The 6,000-nt window shown below is 44.2% G+C and overlaps 1 pseudogene; it reads right to left on the reverse strand.

Annotated features, from left to right (window-relative positions):
* The window catches only part of LOC139538273 (rab3 GTPase-activating protein catalytic subunit-like), a 40,259-nt pseudogene extending 36,677 nt beyond the window's left edge, over window positions 1-3,582 (reverse strand).
* Between the last annotated feature and the right edge of the window lie 2,418 nt (window positions 3,583-6,000).

A 6,000-nucleotide genomic window follows, 5' to 3' on the forward strand; every position in this document is an offset into this window, starting at 1 on the left:
TATTTTTATGATTTATTTTATTCAGTAATTTTTTCTCATCTTTATCAAGAGTGTCAATAACTTCAGACCCCACTGTATGTCTAGCACCGTTTAGATTTCTGACTTGATATATCGGTTGCCCTCCTAGCTCCTTCCTGTTTCATATTTTGTGGTTTTACTGAACAGATAGGATGTGGTTTTACTGAACAGATAGGATGTGGTTTTACTGAACAGATAGGATGTGGTTTTACTGAACAGATAGGATGTGGTTTTACTGAACAGATAGGATGTGGTTTTACTGAACAGATAGGATGTGGTTTTACTGAACAGATAGGATGTGGTTTTACTGAACAGATAGGATGTGGTTTTACTGAACAGATAGGATGTGGTTTTATAAAAGCAGACAGGAAAGGTAGGAGGAGTGCGACTGGGCTGGATTCAAACCCACATCGACTCTGGTATATAAGTGTGCCGGAGTTAGCGGCACGAATAACTAGACACATTCCTTCCTGTTTAGTGGGCTGTGTGGTTGTTGTGTGTACCAGGGGGCTGCTGAGGCCAGGAGTACTGCTGCCAGTCCTGCAGGACGTACGTGAAGCGGATAGCGATGTTGATGGGAGGAAGAGGAGACAGACCTGGAGAACAGAGGAAAGAGAAACATAAATAGAGACAATGTGTTATGTAATATCTTGTGCTATCCATCATATCTAGCAGGGGGCTGGGTATCCAGACAAAGGTTCAGCCTAGTCCTGGACAAAAAAAACATGCTTAATGAAGATTCACCATTGAAAGTGAATCTTAGTCCAACACTAGGCTTACTCTCATTCAGGGAAACTGGACCTACAGTTAGTCTGGGGTGACCCAAAGAGCTAAAAGAGCTAAAAGGTTAATGTTAGGCATGAAGTCATTAGACCAGGTCCTTCTATACTCACCATCTTGGACTTAAAGATGTCCAGCAGGCCTGAGAGGTGGTTGTATTGGCTGGGCACCTTGCGGAGGTGGACCATCTCAAAGTCGGTACACACCCCCGGTCCCTGGCACTCCCCATGGTACATCCTCCTCCACTTCTGCTGGATCTGTACAAACATCGGCACCTGGCTGTACGGCACCCACAGAGACAGGGGAAATAGAGGAGTTTAAAAAAGGGTAGGTCACTTCAAACTTTGATGTTTTGTGGGAGAGCAGCCACACGTTGAAAGCCAGGTGCCTACTGTAACTACTCTCTGTTCTTGTGTCAAGATGAGTTAGTCACATGCCATCGGCAGTCAAGATCCAGCTATAGAAAGATTTCCGATTTGACTAATCTTTCAATTGGTTTGGGATTGAGGCATACATTTGGACCTGCACAACAGATGATGTTTGATTTTGAAGTGATCCCTTTAACTTTAGAGACATGCCAGGAATCTCTGGTATCAATGTGGAAGAGCAGCCACAGTGTGAAATCCTGTAACTCCCTCCACAACCCTATTCTACCACCACAGCTACACAGCAGCACCTGGTGCACAGTAGAGGAACTACAGACAAAACATACGCCACCTAGTGGATTGAACAAGTAAATCATTTAATAATAAGCCTTGTTCCATTTTTTACATTTACGTTAGTCATTTAGCAGACGCTCTTATGCAGAGCGACTTTCAGTAATGAGTACATACATTTTCATACTTTTTCCTCCCACATACTAACCTTGAATATTATTCTATTCAAAAGTATGTCATACTTTCTCTAATTTGAAGAAGTCACAAAACAACATTATTTGTAATAAATGATACATGCATCAGTGACAGAACACGTGCTCATGAAGCTATGTGCTCATGAAGCTACGTGCTCATGAAGCTACGTGCTGATGATCTGATACATGCTTCCTCTTACTCTAAACATGTGTTGTTAATGTCTCTCTGCCACACAGTAAACTCCCAGAAAGACAGTGAGACCAGATGACCTTGCTACAGAGCCACAGATCTACTGCTACCATCTTCCATTCAGCCCAGTGTTGCCATGGATACCAGCTGACCTACCGCAATATGTGATGCCACGGAGGGCTGTACTCACTTCCCACAGTGTTGCTATTTTAAAACATGGCTTGTGACATTATACAGAAACACACACAAAGAGCATGTTGCAACTAGCTGTGTGAATGTGTAGGAACCTCAGCATAGATTCATTATTAGCTATAGGACACATTGGCAGTATCAGCTCTTCTCTTATTTGTCAAAGCAAATTCTGTAACAAATTTGAACTTGATTTTACAAAAGAACATAAACAGTTGTTGTATAACTGTGACTTATAACAGTTACTGTTCCCAAAGAGACAGGAATATAATATTTGCTGAATACAGTATTCACTGTTGCTACGGTCACCTACCAGTCTGTGTTTGCCAGAGAGATGGGGCTATGGCCACCTACCAGTCTGTGTTTGCCAGAGAGATGGAGCTATGTTCACCTACCCGTCTGTGTTGGCCAGAGAGATGGAGCTATGTTCACCTACCAGTCTGTGTTGGCCAGAGAGATGGAGCTACTGTCACCTACTAGTCTGTGTTGGCCAGAGAGATGGAGCTACTGTCACCTACCAGTCTGTGTTGGCCAGAGAGATGGAGCTATGTTCACCTACCAGTCTGTGTTGGCCAGAGAGATGGAGCTATGTTCACCTACCAGTCTGTGTTGGCTAGAGAGATGGAGCTATGTTCACCTACCAGCCTGTGTTGGCCAGAGAGATGGAGCTACTGTCACCTACCAGTCTGTGTAGGCCAGAGAGATGGAGCTATGTTCACCTACCAGTCTGTGTTGGCCAGAGAGATGGAGCTATGTTCACCTACCAGCCTGTGTTGGCCAGAGAGATGGAGCTATGTTCACCTACCCGTCTGTGTTGGCCAGAGAGATGGAGCTATGTTCACCTACCAGTCTGTGTTGGCCAGAGAGATGGAGCTATGTTCACCTACCCGTCTGTGTTGGCCAGAGAGATGGAGCTATGTTCACCTACCAGTCTGTGTTGGCCAGAGAGATGGAGCTATGTTCACCTACCAGTCTGTGTTGGCCAGAGAGATGGAGCTACTGTCACCTACCAGTCTGTGTTGGCCAGAGAGATGGAGCTATGTTCAACTACCAGTCTGTGTTGGCCAGAGAGATGGAGCTACTGTCACCTACCAGTCTGTGTTGGCCAGAGAGATGGAGCTACTGTCACCTACCAGTCTGTGTTGGCCAGAGAGATGGAGCTATGTTCACCTACCAGTCTGTGTTGGCCAGAGAGATGGAGCTATGTTCACCTACCAGTCTGTGTTTGCCAGAGAGATGGAGCTATGTTCACCTACCCGTCTGTGTTGGCCAGAGAGATGGAGCTATGTTCACCTACCCGTCTGTGTTGGCCAGAGAGATGGAGCTATGTTCACCTACCCGTCTGTGTTGGCCAGAGAGATGGAGCTATGTTCACCTACCCGTCTGTGTTGGCCAGAGAGATGGAGACGGAGCTGAGGAGCAGGTTGCACCTGGACTCACTGATGACTGCCTCCCAGTTGGCCCCAGGGGAGATGACCACAAACTCACGCATGCCATACCTGCAAACACAGACTGGATACTTAAAAGGTGCAATATGCAGAAGTCGCTCTGCCATTTCCAAGTTGCAAAAATTAGAATAGTTTGCCTAATGTCAGTTTGTGACAAAACAAGCAGTCATTGTGTAGATAATCATTGTACCATCTAAACCATTGTGAAATATATTTTCATGACCAAAAATGTTGTATTTTCAGCTGTTTGAAGCTGGTGTCAGAAATGAAAGCAAAAGATACAAAAACTAAACTGAAAATTGGGAAGCATAAAAGTAGCACACATACAGTGAGCTCCTAAAGTAATGGGACACATGTTTTGTTGTTTTGGCTCTGTACTCAAGCACTTTGGATTTGAAATTATACAATGACTATGATGTTAAAGTGCAACCTGTCAGCTTTAATTTTAGGGTATTTTCATTCATACAATAAAAGTGACTCATAAATGACACAATACATTATTTACCATTCATTTCTATTGGACACAAAGTAATCTGAAACACAACCAAAACAAACAGCAAATGAATCCAACAAATGTGTAGAGTCACGAGCTTGATGTAGTCATTACGTGCTATGAATATGGGACCAAATACCCCTCTATTTACTACATGTGAATTTGTCAGAATACTTTCCCCTATCCCCTGTCATTTCTAAATGGTTATGGATGAAAATACCCTCAAATTAAAGCTGACAGTCTGCACCTTAATCTCAGTCATTGTATCATTACAAATGCAAAGTGTTGGAGTACAGACACAAAAAACAACATAAAATATCACTGTCCCAATACTTTTGGAGCTCACTGAAGAACAGATCTAACGCTTCCTAGATGTGCTATCAATTAGAATGACACGTATATAACTCACATTTCTATGTGAATATGGTCGGGTAGCCCAAAAATGACATATTTTTGCTTTAAAATGAGAGCAGACCGCTACTACACCATCCATCAAGTCAGGTCAAACTATAACCTCTATAATATATATTGTAAAACATAGCAGACAGATTCGGTGTTAAGAAATATCAATAGCAGTAGTGAATGTCTGTCTTTAATTCCCATCTTAACATAAAGATTTGTGGTAAAGGTTAGAGGTTAGGGAGAGGAGACCTGGATTACTGTACTCATTAGGGATGCACGATATATCGGTAAGCATATCGAAATAGGCCGATATTAACAAAAATGCCAACATCGGCCCAATGCCTAGTTTAACGCCGGTGTGCAAAACCGATGTCAAAGCTGACGTGCATACCTAAATAAAGGTAGTTAGATGACGTAATGACGCCACGACAAATACAGCACTACACAGAACAAAAGCTAAACAAGTTCAAGACGAGCAGTCATTTGAAAGAGCGAGACAACTCAAAGGCGAAATCCATTAACGCCAAGATAATGGAATTCATTGCCCTTGACAATCAACCATTCTCTGTCGTGGATGATGTTGGCTTTCGCTGACTGGTTGTGCACCTCGAGCCCCACTACACACTACCAATGCCCCACTACACACTACCAATGTCAGATGTTGCCCTACCAGAGTTACACAGTATTGTTGAAACGCACATCCATGAGCTACTTGCTATGGGCGTCACTGCTATTAGCTTCACGACTGACATTTGGACCAGCGATGTCAGCCCCGTGAGCATGGTGAGTCTGACAGCACAGTGGGTCGACGAGGATTTCGTGGTCTCATACCGCTGCTGCCATTTCAATGGCATATAAGAGCATGTTTGAAACATGAACACACTCCTAGCTCAATTCGAACAACTGACTGGAGAAATAAGCTCATCAACTGCGTCTGCAGCAGACGTGATACCCTCTGTCATGGCATTAAAACACCTGCTCAACAAAACTGCCGACACAGACAGTGGGGTTAAAACTTGGAAAAGTACTCCACAAAAGGCTGTGAAAAAGCGATTCGGTGGCATTCTCTCTGAGCCTCTTTACTGTGTCGCCACCATGCTCGATACTACGCTACAGGACAGTTTTGCTAGCACAGACTGGAATATGTTCCGGGATTCATTCAATGGCATTGAGGAGTATACCACCTGTCATTGGCTTCATCAATAAGTGCATCGACGACATCGTCCCCACAGTGACCGTACGTACATATCCCAACCAGAAGCCATCGATTACAGGCAACATCCACATCGAGCTAAAGGCTAGAGCTGCCGCTTTCAAGGAGCGGGACTCTAACCCGGACGCATATAAGAAATCCTGCTATGCCCTCAGACAAACCATCAAACAAGCAAAGCGTCAACACAGGTTTAAGATTGAATCCTACTACACCGGTTCTGACGCTCGTCGGATGTGGCAGAGCTTGAAAACTATTACAGACTACAAAGGGACACCCAGACGCGAGTTGCCCAGTGACGTGAGCCTACCAGACGAGCTGAATGCCTTTTATGCTCGCTTCGAGGTAAGCAACACTGAAGCATGCACAAGAGCACCAGCTGTTCTGGATGACTGTGTGATCACGCTCTCGGTAGCTGAT

This window comes from Salvelinus alpinus, chromosome 14, assembly GCF_045679555.1.
Source record: "Salvelinus alpinus chromosome 14, SLU_Salpinus.1, whole genome shotgun sequence".
In the NCBI taxonomy this organism is placed as follows: Eukaryota; Metazoa; Chordata; class Actinopteri; order Salmoniformes; family Salmonidae; genus Salvelinus; species Salvelinus alpinus.